We start from the raw sequence: 14296 nt of genomic DNA on the forward strand, positions 1-14296 counted from the left end.
TTTTAAGGTTTTAATTTGGATGATGGGGCTCTTTCCATTTTTGCTTTTTGCCCAAACCATCTTATTTTTTTTCCCTCCTCTTGTTTTTGTTTCTTACACACACGCACACACACACACACACACACACACACGCACGCGCGCGCACACACACACACACACACACACACACACACACACACATACCCTTTAGAAGTGAAAAGTCAAGGTTAAGCCCTAGGACAGGAAGCGCAGTCTCTCTAATGAATGTCTTTTTGTGTGCTTTTCTTTGCTTTCCTGGGAAGAGAGGACAGAAAAGGGGATACAGTTGCTCTCTGTCCTTCCTGGGAGTGGGCTGAACAGGCTTCTCTTGGGGGTGGGAAGCCATGTTCCAGAACTTCTTCTACAACCATTTGAAACTGTTCTTTTAATAACCCGAGGGACCTCTTGGATGCAAATTCCGTGTCATGTTCTCTGACCTCATGCTTTCTCTGCGTACTCATTATCCAGAGAATGAAGCAGAGGAAGCAAATGACCTAGGAAGAGGTCCTCCGAATCTTTGACGTAGGTTGTGACTGTTACTGACAGATCTGCCCTCCACATGATCAGCATCCTGAAGGAAAATATAAGGTGCTGTTTGTAATCAGGCCCACATGTTCCAGGCTTGATTGATTATAGGGCCCATCTCGGATGTTATGCAATCACCAGCCACTTTGATCCTCTCCATCCTAGTCAGCATATCCAGCTGGATAAATAATATTAGTCCAAGCACAACTTCCTGAACAAATGGTAAAAAGGAAAACAAGAAGTTGATAATGTCCTGATTCTAGAAGTCCAGGTGCTTCAGATCAATGAGGTTAATCTTGTGGAAACAGCCTTCTCATAAGACAGAAAGCTTTTGTGTTTGCACATTCAAGTTTGGGGAGAAGCAGGAATTTTCTTGGAGCTAAAAATATTTCTTTTAGAGCTAATGGACTGAATGGATTTTTAACATTCTGTGTGGTATTTTTTTTTCCTTTTTTCTTTTCTTTTTTTTTTTTTGAGCTCTTTAAAAAAAAAAAGGAAAAAGAAAATCAAAATGAATAAAAGTAATAAAATTTGAACCCTCACCATTAGCATATTACAATACTTAACTTCCTGCTTGAGAGTTTTTCAAAGATGACTCCCTTGAAAGCTTGAGGTAAATCCATGATTATGAAACATGTTTTCCCCACACTTGCTTCTATCAGAGGAGTCACATGAAATAGACTGGAAATTGGAATATGGCTGCCTTTCAATCCTTAGAAATGTTTCTTATGATTGAATAGATAACTTCATAGCTGAGATTGCTCATTACCAGTGTGTCAAGGCTCCACTCTACAGGACATGAATATTCTTCATTCAAATCTCAGAAGAAATTCCTTTATAAATTTTTAGGCAAATACCAAAAGATCCATTTTAGCTTCTCTCCAGTTGAGAAAAGAGATGTGAGATGATAACAAATCTGATTCCAATGGTGGAAATAAAACCTGGGACTTTAAGCAGATCCTTAACCTGCTGGGGCCTCTGAGCTTTCACATATAAATAAGGAGTTGGACGAAGGTCTAACTTTAATCATCTGTGCCTTCCATTAAAACAGTAACTAGGAAAGAAGATTCCACCTTTAGCTGGCCCGACTCTACCACTGTGTCGGTTATATATTTTGTTGTGCAAGCTAGTTGACCTTTTGGAGCTTTGATTTTCTCTTCTATAAAATAGCATGCATCGGAAAGGCAGGACAAATGACTAAATGGGATTACTACATTACCCCTTAGCATAATCCTAGTTTATAATATGTCAGATGAATGTTAGCTTCCATTAGTAGAGGTAACATTATTATAATAATTTATGTGATTCCCATCCTTCTATCACTGAATGGATCAATTTTCTAAGAATGAATGAATCAGGCAAATGGGTAAGGAAGGTGGAGAATCTTATAATTTTACAGGCTGCTGTTATGAATTTGTCATCAATATTCCTGCTCCTAATGTGTTTTATGATGCAAAACAATAATTAGATATGCGTGTCCTCTCTGGATTACCTCCTGTGATAACCCACGTTAAGGAAAAAAAATGTGCTGGAAATTTGGTTCACTTCATGAATGGTCTCTGAGCAGGCAAAAAAAAAAAAAAAGGACTGACAAATACCAGTTTTTGACAAACAGTGGTAGCAAGTTATAGGGATAAGTACTCCATAGGGATGTGTGATATTAGGGAGAACGTGTTCCATGTCCCAATCAAAATATAACTAAACCAATTTGAATCTGTAGCATCAAAGCACTTTGTGGTAAATGAAAAGATGGCGATAAGGTAGTTGGAGAGGGATAGGAGAGCCATGGTGTTGATCAAGAAAGGGGAAGGACTGGCTTCTAGTTACATCTAAAATAGCTGACTGCACTTGAGGAAGTGTTTGGAGCCTTGGTTCCCTGATCTGTAACAACAGGAAACATCCTACTCTGTCCTTCTCTTCTGCCTAAATGAGGAATAAAGCTCTTCTGGGAAGTATAGGCTCCTAATGGAGGGCTGAGTTTGAAAGGGTTCCCACGCAGTGATTTTTTTAAATGTCTGTTGGTCTAACTGCAGTGGCGGCTCCTCCATCATAATCTGTTATGTAATTACTGTGCCACATTGTCACTGTCTCTTACAAGACTGATTGAAACATGCCCCCTACACCAGCCCCACTGACATTCCCCTGTAGGGCTTATGCATTGAAAAAAGTAGAGAACCTGGGGGTTGTAACCAGATTATCTCCATGAAAATTGACACCAGGGTCTCTTTATTTTCCCCAGGCTCATGTGGCCATCATTTTGTAAAAGATGCTGTAGAGCCAACATTTGGGAGAAGAATGCTTCAGAAAAATAGACCTTGGTTCCTTGGTAAATGATTGACTCCAGTGACTCCGCCTCCTACACCCACACGTTAACCTTTAGCCTTGTATGTTGGAGCCTGGAGCATGTGAGGCGCTATTTCAGTCAGAAGGCTGGAATGTGGCTAACAGAAGTTGGCACAGTCTATGTAAAACAAACAAATGTATTGGAAGAATCTAGAGTAGCTCACAATACACGAGAAGCTGAAGAGGTTGCTTTGTTAAAAAAAAAAAAAAAAAAAATCCAGGCTCCAGTGGATATGTATATATGAGTACATTAAATTGGGTGGGGGGTAATAAGGGGGTTGTGGAAGGGGGAGGGGATCTAAATGCCGTCAAATTACATTGTAAGAAAATGCAAAAATTCAATTCAAAATATTTTAAAAAGAAATAAACGCAAGAAACTTTTCTAAAAATAAAGTAAATAAATAAAAATAAAATCCAAGAGAAGCTAGGAATTCAGGTTTGGGGATCACGTGGTCTTCTGTACTCCACTAGGGTGGATGATTGACTTCAAACCATTCTTAGCGTTTGTGTCACTTCTTTGGGTATTGCAAGTCCAGGACAAGAGCATTGAACAGGCCTAGCTTTACTTGGGTACCCAGCCCCACTTTGTCCAGGATGGGGGAAACATGGTGAATGACAGTTATCTTTCCTATAAGGGAAATGTGGGTCCTAGAGGAAAATCAAGCCTCTCTTCACAGGCCTTCTTAGGAAGTGAGAGGTGTGGCACTATGCTAGAGAGATGAGTAGAAGTGGCCTCTGTTGTTTTTAGACCAGCATCTCTCAGTTCTGCCTCCTTCCTTCTCTTTCCTCCAAACTGTGGATTAGATGCCAAGCATTTCCACACTGAATTAGTGTATGCTCCTCTCCTTGGGAGCAAGCAGGGATGTGTGTACAGCTTACAACTTTGGAGAAGGGGAAATGGTTAAAAGGAGGGACATTGGAATCAAGCGTGGTGGATAGTGTGACCTTTTAAAGAGCTAGGTGGTTTCCAGTTTTCCCCAAAGTGGCAGTTTCTATTTAATGGAAAAGAAACTTGAAGTCCCCCTGTACAGAAGTACGTTGGATTTTGCTTGTGTTGTTTTAATGTAAAGAGAAAGGTAAAGATACAATATCAGTGTTTTCTTTCATTCTTTTTTCTAGAACTGGCCACTGTAAATTTCTTAGTCAATCATGTAGTACAACTAATATAGCATATTCTTTTATTGACCAGACAAACAAAACAGTATGAAAGTATGAGGTGCTGAAGGAGCCAAGAAAAGTTACTGGGCAGGCTCCCCTCCCTTGCCCAACTCTGAGATTCAAGACTGGTTATGTCCCTCTCCTTATAGCTGACCCTTCAGGTGATAAACTATCATTCTATAATGCATCCAGGATTCTACCCAAGTACACCCCAGAATGAACAAATCAACCCCACCAGGAAAGAAATCTCTTCAATTAAATGTTATACTTACCTGGGGTGGTGCTCAGACCCGTGACCTCAGTACTCAGGAAGCTGACACAGGAGGATCAGGAAGTCAGCCAGTGCTACATAGCGGTTTATAGGCCAGCCTGGGTTACATGTCTAAAGAAAAAAAATAGGGGCTGGAGAGATGGTTCAGCAGTTAAGAACACTGACTGTTCTTGCAGAAGACCCCAGTTCAAATCTCAGTACCCACATGGCAGCTAACAACTGTCTGTAACTCCAGTTCCAGGGGATCCAACAGCCTCTTCTGTCTTCTGCGGGCATTGCACAGCATGGGTGCACTCACCTACATGCAGGCAATACATTCATACACATAAAATAAAAATAATAAATTTGAAAAAAAGAATTAAAACAAAACAAAACAAAATAGGGTCAACAAGATAGCTCAACTGATAAACCAAGCCTGATGACTTGAGCTCAATCCCTGGGACCACATATTAGAAGGAGGGAACAACTCCCTCAAGTTGCCCTCAGATTTCCACATTGTACCATACCATGTGTGTGCCCCCCTACCCAAACAGAGATTAAATAAATAATTTTTTAAATTATGAAATAAGATGTCATTTGAGCAGGTTCTGGCTTGGGTAGTGACTGAACTACTGTTCATTTAGAAAATATATGGGCTTGCTTCTTCTTTAAGCTCCTTTTTATATTCTTTAAAACTTTGTATTAGAGCAACTCATCATGTCCATTCGGCTTTCTTTCTTTTTACTTTCCGTTCATTGACTACTCTAGCTTGCAGATTTCCCTCAAGCCTCCTGTACTATAACTCTGAGCCTTCTAAGCAGAGTAGAGCTGACACTCACTGGACAGCTGTCACATGCCAGGCATTATGACAAGTGTCTTTGCGTGTGTTACTTCATTAGCATTTGTACTATCCTCAGTGAACAAATGTGTAATCCAAGGCTCAGAGAAGTTTTTAAAAAGTATTCCAGGGTCACAGAGCTAGTAATCGGTAAGTTCCTATTGGACCCCACATCTATCGGGTTTCAAAGCTTGCTCTAAACACATGTCAGATAAGATAGATATTAGTTCATTAAGAACGACTAAGCACCCAGGCACACAAGCGTTAAGAGTTCATAAGTCAAGAGTTCATAAAAGTTAAAACGAGGCTAAAATAAAGAGGTGAATGGAGGCCAAAAGAGAGGCTTTGTTTCAGGGCTGCCTCAAGGGCAGCAGTGACAGCTGCTGATCTCAGTGCTAGACAATTCTAGGTCAGAAGGAAGGACCACTGAAGATGGAGTTCTGGGACCAAGAACCAGCCTGAAAGCTTAGAGCCTTGCCAAAATGAAGCACTGTCTTCCAGTGACATTGATTCATTCTTTCATATGATGAATACTTTGCATGTGTCCTTGTATGTCTGGGCATAAAAAGATGAATAAGGTATCATTTTATGCAGTCTTCATACTTTCTTCAAGGACTTGTAAAAGCTATTAGAACAATTGAGGTGAAAACATATCATGTACCACACTTAAATGCCTGTTCTATAATCAATATATTGTGGGCATGTGCTGATTTTTGACAATTCATCATCCATCTCACCTTGATTTCATGTGGAAAGTCTGGTAAGAATGTTAAATACTGGTGCCTCAGTACTCCATGCCACCTGACTCAAGTTGGAACAATGGTTACTTCCTAAAGTAAAGGAAGAGGATAGAAAAATGGTGAAATTATGGGAAGATCCCTTGTTTTGGTACAGGGATGAGTACTGATAATGTAGTTGGATGGATCCTGAGCCATCCCACTCATCACACCAGCTTTTCCCATTTGTAAGTTTTCTGGTCCATCCTGAGAGTGAGTAGAAACACTCCCAATAAATTCCTATTATTAAATAGGTGTGTTAGTGCACGCTTTGAGGTAAAGGCAGCACTTGAGAGGTAAAGGCAAGGGGAATCTCTGAGAGATCAAGTCCAGCCTGGTCTACAAAGCAAGTTCCAGGCCAGCTGGAGCTATAGGGAGACCCTGTCTCAAAACAACAATAAGAACAACAACAACAAATCCTATTATTAAACAATGGAATGATATAAAAGATCCCCTTGCTAAGATATGGTTGTTGAGGTAAGGTGGAATGGAAGTCAGGAGATTAGTACAATAAACCAGGCAAATGGTGGGAAGACACTAAACCTGTTGTCTGGAGTGATGGAGCAGTTAGAGCAGCCTCTAGAATCAGAAAGGATAGATCTGTTCAGTCCTTGATTATTGGACGTAAGATATGAGGTGTAAAATTCAGAGTTTTTCAGGAAAGCAAGATAGGGCAATTCCCTAACCACCTTTACACTCATCTAGACAATATGGTTTGACTTAGCATTGGTTGGGCAGCATTTTCATATTAGCTAAGGATGTCTTCTTCCACCCCCATCCACATGACATGGGCATCACTTCCTCCTAAAGTATTATCTAGGAAATTTGTCAGGGATACCAAATTACTCTTTCTGTTTTCTCTCCTAGGACCTAGGGATACGTGTTCAAGTAGATTCTTGGAAATAATCCTGGAGTGCATGCAGCACTCCATCAACAAGCACCCTCTAAGAATGATCCTGTGTCACAAGGATACTTACTAAACCGTGTTTCCCATTACATGCTCACCTATGTGGCCACAGCCCACACAATTCACACAGCCTCACCACATCTCTGTGGGGTGCTCTGTGCAAAGGAACGGTGTCTGAGTACTTGTAGTCATATGGAAAGAATTCAGCAGTGCTTGGGCATGCAGAGCTGTTGGTAGACATGTTATCCCTCAAAGGAAGTTCATAGGGCATGAGCAGGCAGCGGACTCTATGAGTCAGAGCCTACAGCTTGCTTGTCCTTTGCACCGTGTCTTCTGAACCAATAAATATAGTGACATCCACAACTATAACCTCTTATCTGCAGGAAAATAAGCCAGAAGCAAAGCTAAGCAAGTCTCTGAACAGCATTTACGAGAAACAAGAACTGGACTCTTCCTAGAAAGCTTCTGAATCCTTGAACTTTTTAGATGAAGAAAAAAAAAAAATAAACAAGTTGATAATCTTGTTGGATTTTCTTTAGTTTTTCATTTTGTATACCTTGGAAATTGGGTACCAAAAAAATAATAACAATAACAACAACAACAAAATACCCTAGCCTTTTTAACAAGTATATGAGCAGTACTTAAAATACCACATCATTTCTTGAATGATTTATTTCCATTTATTTATTTTTGAGACAGAATCGTACATACTCTGCACTGGGTTAAAGCTCAGTCTGGAACCAAGAATGTTTTTGAGCTTGTGATCCTCTTTCTTGTACCTTCCAAGTGCTGAGATTATAGACACTTGACACCATGTCCAGTTAATGTGGTGTTAGGGGTCAAACCCAGGGCTTCATGCATGCTACACAAGCACTGTGCCAACACAGCTACACTTATAGCTCCCTTAGATGATTTTTTGAAAAAAAACCAAGGAGTCAGAGTTAGCGTGTTCAGGAAATTGGGAATCCAGCAATCTCAAATCTATGTCAGTGAATAACTTTCATGTATTAGATTGTCCAAGGAAACAGTACGCTGTAGGCATCCAAGTTGTAAGGGACGTTTTTATGGATAGTAACAGGAAAGGAAAAACGTCTTGCCTACAATTTATGCTCTCAGTTTTTTGCTAGATCATTAGATTTAAATCATTGTATTTACTGCAGCTAAATCACCTGAGTTTCACTTCAAAAAAAATCTTCTTCAGTTTCTTTGCCAAAAAAGCATACTTGGTGGAAATTCTTCAAAGTCAATTTATGCTGCTTCACCTGTTTTGTGCATTTTAGATTTAGGGAAATAACAATTAGGATATTTTCAATGATGAAAAGAACTCCATTAAGCTGCCACAAATGTCAAAAGTTCCTGGCTATGTTAACACTTATGTAATTGTTCTGGAAACCCCACGCACAGGAATAGACCTACACCACCAGGCATGACTCACTGAATATTTCTATCACATTTTCTGAAGCACCCTCCAGTTGGGATTTATTTTTTTCAAAGAAAGAAAATAAAAGTCAAAATATGGTACCTCAAATGGGAAAGTTCTCCCTGCGATTTTTGTTTTGGAAAATTCTGTTGCTTCGTAAAGAACGTTAGAAGATGCCGCTGTTTTCATTAATAAGGCAGCCAGATGGGCAAGCATTAAAACAGGTTGAAACTTTGAAATTCTTCTTGGAAAAAAAAAATGTGAGTTCTCAAATTTCCAAATGGTGTTTATTTTCTCTTGTGACTTTATCCCAAGTTTCTTTTTTAAAAGTTGTAGCTGGTAGCATATGCCTAGTATCCTAATCTGCCGAGCAATGCTATGGAAAACGATGTATAGGATGAAGTTGATCAGCACATGTAGGGCTGGGCCTACATCATGAAGGCCTGTTGGGAGTATATTCTCTAATGGCTTTGATAAATCCAAATGTTTGATGTTGGGGGGTGGTTGGGGCAAAGTATATGGCATCCCGATATCCTGTATCCTCAAGGGAAACAATTTCTAATACTAAGGCAGTGTGCATTTCACTAGAATAACCAGAATCCAGCCTCAGAATCCAATCAGTACTGAGCCAAACCAGACTGGGCAAGGCGTTCCTGGCAGGCAGCTAAAACAGGTTATGGCTGGGAGTTAGTATCTAGACAATAATGGGAGCTTTAGCCATTTGGTTGTCATCAGGGCTTTGCAACAAGACGTCATCAGTCTGTGTTCCATCTGCAGAAGGGCAACGAAGAGAAATCAGGAAAACAGTAACCAGCAATGGACAAACTAGCCCTGACTGGAGCCTGAGGGATAAGAATAGGGTTTCAGGAGGGCCATGCTCTAGAAAGGATTTGATAAGGAAAGAGAGAATCTCATTCTTAGAAAAACTTCGAGGTATAACGTAGAAGAAAAAGCAAGGCACAAACCAATTATGGAATTGGTATAATGAGATGGAGAGATGGCTCAGCAGGTAAGGTGCTTGCCTTGCAAGCGTGAGGACCTGATTTTGATCCCTAGAACCCACATAGAAATGGAGATGTGGTGGCATGCACTTGTAATCCCTGCTCTAGGGAGGCAGGAAGCAGTAGCTCTAGGCTAACAAGAGACCCTGTCTCAAAGAAGTTGATGGCATTTCTGAGAATGATACCCTTGACTGCCATCTAACCTTCCTACACAAAGAATTAGGTCACAAGGTAAAGTCTGTAACAGGAATTAGAAGGGAGTCTTAGGGCTGGCCATGTAGCAAGAGCTGAGGACAGAACCTGGAGCCTGTCTAAGCCAATACTGAATGACACAAGGTGCTTACAATTCCTTAGACTTGAGAGCAGACAGGGCAGCACCTCGGGTAGAATTGAACTGCAGGCTGGTTTCCGTGGCCTCAACAGAGGTTGAACCTGAACTTAGGAATTCAGAAGGTTCCAGAGAGAATGATGAAACACCATCCACACTAAAGTCCTGGCTCCCAGTCTTGTTTTTCACAACTTTATCTTTGTTTTATTTACAAGCTGGTTTTATTACCTGGAATTCTGTGGCCCAAATTTCTGAGGCTGATTATCCTATGGGATGGAATTCTCTGGAAAACCCTTCCAGGTTCCTTGCTTCTGGAACGCTTTATATGGGTCTCTTTGAAAACATTTGCTAGACCTCATCCTACCTGTTTTGCTTCACACGCCCTTTCTCCCTGCCTAGCCTGTAAGCTTCTTGACCAGGTGGACTCAGCATCCATGCAGTCTAGCACAACACCAGCATAAGTAGAACCAGCTGTTGATAAATGGCTGAAGATGAATAAATGAGTACATTAATTGAGTGAAAAAATGTTTACTAAATAAAATCAATCATTACTCAAAATCCACTTATTAACTAAAAATCTGCAATCACCTAACAGGCCTATCAATACCATCTATTGGCATGAAATTAAAAAAGAACAACAGTAGACACCTTGCATGCATTACTGACTGTCCTGAGCCTTGTGCTCAGTCCTTTGCATACATTGTTTCACTGTCACAGCAACCCCAGATGCAAGCGCTGTTTTAACACTCATCTTACAAATTAGTAAATGGGAGTATCGGGTCTAATCTGGGATTTAATATGGGATCTTCTACTTAGAAACAAGAGTCAGCCCTACTTGAGCTCTTCACTTTCCAGAAGGGATGTGACTCCTGACTGTGGTGGAGTGAGGGGTTTACCAGGCTCTGCTTATGTACCTCTTCCCTTCTCCCATACATATCTTGGATGAACAGAGCATGTCCTGTGTGGTCCTAGCGACAGGTGTCGCATATTTGTCCTTCCCATGCTATCCTAAAAGGCACCTGAGGTTCTAATTCTCTTTTGTTTATCCTGCTAGCCTCAAGCTGTCAGACACAGAACTGAAATTACAAGGAATTTTTGAGAGAGAAGGTGGGGGAGGAAGGGAAAAAAGAAGGAAGATGCAGGACTTGAGGTGTACCTTAGTGGTAAAGCCCCTGCCTAGCAAGCTTGGTGTCTAGCACTACAAACAAAAGAGGAATTTTCTTTTTTAAAAAAAATTCTTTTAAAAAATATTTTATTTATTATTTTTATTTTATGTGTATGAGTGTATTGCCTGCATGTATGTGAGTGCACCTGTGTCGTGCAATGCCGCGGAGGTCAGAAGAGTGCTTTGGATTCCCTGTAACTGGAGTTAAGGACGGTTCGTAGCTGCCATGTGGGTGCTGGGAACTGAACCCAGGTCCTCTGCAAGAGCAGTCAGTGCTCTTAACCACTGAGCCATCTCTCCAGCCCCAAAAAGAGGAATTTTCATATTCACCTAACAGTTACCTGTCTACCTTGTCTCAAGGAGCACACGAAATACATTGCATATATTACCTTCTTTTGTCCCCACTCCTCTAAGAGTACGTCTTCTTATCCCACAACCTTCCCATGAGGCACCTGAGGTCCCCAGAGATTTAGCAATTGTTTAATGTCCTTGAGGCTAGAAACAAACTCAGAATTTGAACTGAGGCCCACCTGGGGCCTTGATGTAGTTCAACTCCTACTAAGCACCCAGGTATAGATGTGTTCCTGCTCTTCCCATACCACACATTGCCATCAATGCTCTGGTGTCAGGGACACAGTCATCATCACCTTCTAGGGCTGTTATTCAGGGTTCTTTTAAAAGCATGATTTTAGTTGTAGTTTTGGGGGCTGCTGTTTGGAAAAAGTCACAAGGACCCCATTGATTGGTATAGAGCCTTCAGTGGCTCTCAGTCAGAGGTCGTCAATGTGGTGGCTGAGATGCACAGCAGCTCTGGTTGGTATATCCAGAATGCTCTTGACTTCTGCTGTTCTCTCCTTGGTTCTTCAGCAACTCAGTGGTCTCAGAGCGCACATGCTGTTGTTTGGGGTGACCTGTTGGTGATGGATGCTAACCTGTTGAAATAATGCACCAGCAGGAGACAAGAGTTCTGACTGCACCCCACACTGTTTGCTTTGTGAAATTCCAGACTGTTTAATCTGCTCTACCTCATCCTAATAACTCCAGATTCCATTTTTCTTAATGACTTTCCCCTCCTTAAATGCCTACACAGTTATCTTTGAAGAAGGCGAAACAGCATAGATGAATCATTTGCAGGAAATGGGGGGAGAGGCGTGTGGTTGGAACAGCAGATGGCTAAGCATGTGGGCACATAGCTGCCTCTGTTGTTCCTCCCGACACCCTCTAGAAACAATCCTTTGGAAGTGCATATTCATTCCCGGGTGGGGGCTGCATCCGCTTTCAGGTACTGACTTGTAAATCCACAGTCTTTGGGATTCATCTTAGACATCCAAACTCCAGACTTAACCCCAGGTTAGACTATACCGTACCCTCCCCTTGAAGTTTTGACACTAGACCTTCTAGAGATGAAGTGATAAACAGCTTTCAATTAGTGGCAACTGAATTTCTCATGCTTTCTTTTTTTGTACTGCAGGATATGAATGAAGTATGTGGATATTCCTCATGTGTTGCCCTGCAAGCTCCCTGACTTTATAAAGGGCTGACGAATGGCCTAGAGAGAAACTAGGGGAACTGAGAGAAGCTAACCATGCTTTCAAATAAAAACATGAATTGCCCCTGCTGCAGCTTTCAGTGGTGGTGGTGTGGAAAGGACATAAAGAAGTACTACCCACTTGGGGACAAGGACCTGCTAGGAAGCTCACTATAGTTGGCTTCTTGTTGTATGCATGGGGGTGACACTAATTTGTGGTCATTTTCCTTGAATAATTGAAATCTATTTCTAGAATCCAAAAGAGCATGATGTTTGAAAGATTATAACTTTCTCAGGAGGCTTCATTTAGCCATTTTCTTTATTCCATTTACATTTCCAAATGCATGTACCTGCTAGGGAAGGTATGTGTTATTTTATTTTTCATGTGTAAATTCCTTTTACTGAGACTGTCTTCCACTGATTATTTTTTCTTTCTAGCCTCACCATCTGCCCTCCAGACCCATACCACAGCACCTAAGTATGCAGAAGAATGTCTGTTCTGTTTTCCTTAAGGCAGTGGGTGTTTTGGTTAAAATATGTGTCTAGAATTTGGGATATATGTCTTAGCAGAAACTGTTACACATGACTTAGAAACAAAGTGTTGTGGTTAGGTATGTTTTACTAATAAACATTTTTAAAAACACCACCTTTAAGGAGCTGAGGAAATGGCTCAGCTGGTAAAGTATATAAGGATGAGCATCTGAATCTGGAAGCCAGGCCTAGCAACACTCATCTGTATCCCAGTGCTGGGGAAGCAGATGCAGGAGGATCCTTGGGACTTACTGGCCACCTAGTTTTTCTAATAGGCAAGTTCCAGGTTCAGTGAGAGACCCTGATTCAAAGAAAATAAGATGGGAAGTGATAAGACACCTGACATCAATCTCTGGTATCTCCTTGTACACACACACACACACACACACACACACACACACACACAGAATCATCCTTAATAATAAACATCATCTGATTAGACACGAGTTAACGTAGTCCAGAAATCAATATGAAAAATCATAAAATACATTTCAATGATCATAAATCTTGTTAATAATAGAACTTCCACCCCATACCCATTCTTATTTGGTGAGTTTTTATCTGAATATCGTTCCTACTAATCTCTTCAAATGCATTAATTCTAAATCTTAATTATTTTTCATAATCTTTTGAATTTTAATTGACTTTTTGTAAATTTCATATAATATATCTTGATCATATTTAAACTCCCTTCCCTATCCACAGCCCCATAACCACCCCCCACCAAATTTCATGCATTTTGTCATATATGTTATGGTTTATAGAACCACTTTTGTGTCCCCAAATGTCCCTGGGTGTGAGTCCATCCACTGGAGCCTAATCAACTTTTAGAGTCAGTCCCTTAAGGAAAACCAACTCTTCCTCTACCAGAGTGATTGGTTGCCAATAGTTCCTCAGATATGGTTATTTTTAATAATTTTAATACATGACTAAAATAGACCAATTTTTGTGACCCTCAAGCTTTCCCAACCCCCCTGACCCCATGTCTCAGCCTCTTACTAAGTAATAGAGAGGCCTGAAGGCCTCAGCCTCCCTGTGGAGAGGGTGGGATTTACCTGCTGCAGCAGGAACCTCTGTGCTCCAGAATTGGGGTCTAGAGTGATGGAACTCACATACCTTGTATTTTACAGCTGTTTTCCTCCCTCTTCCAGGCACTTCAGTAAGATGTGCAGTCTAGCTTCCCCATCTCCTCCCTGAAGTGGCTGAGTAATGAGCCAAAAGTACAGGTTGTTAAATACTAAATCAAGGGATGAGAGTTCAAGAAGATAAATCCCTGTCTTGCTTCATTACCCCTAACTACCACTCAATGGTTCACCAAGGTGACTTTCAGGACCCAGAAACTAGTTGACTTTGTTTGCCTATGCAGTTGTGACCAGGTCTTTAACACATCACTGGTATTTGCATTTCTTCCTTTTCTGCCTCACCTCTCCCTCCTTCCATTTCATACCTTTGGGATTTCACTTCCCATCCCATCATAGTCTCCCGCTCCATATATATATATATATATA

Source organism: Nannospalax galili, unplaced genomic scaffold, assembly GCF_000622305.1.
Source record: "Nannospalax galili isolate Female #2095 unplaced genomic scaffold, S.galili_v1.0 scaffold191, whole genome shotgun sequence".
NCBI classification, from domain to species: Eukaryota; Metazoa; Chordata; class Mammalia; order Rodentia; family Spalacidae; genus Nannospalax; species Nannospalax galili.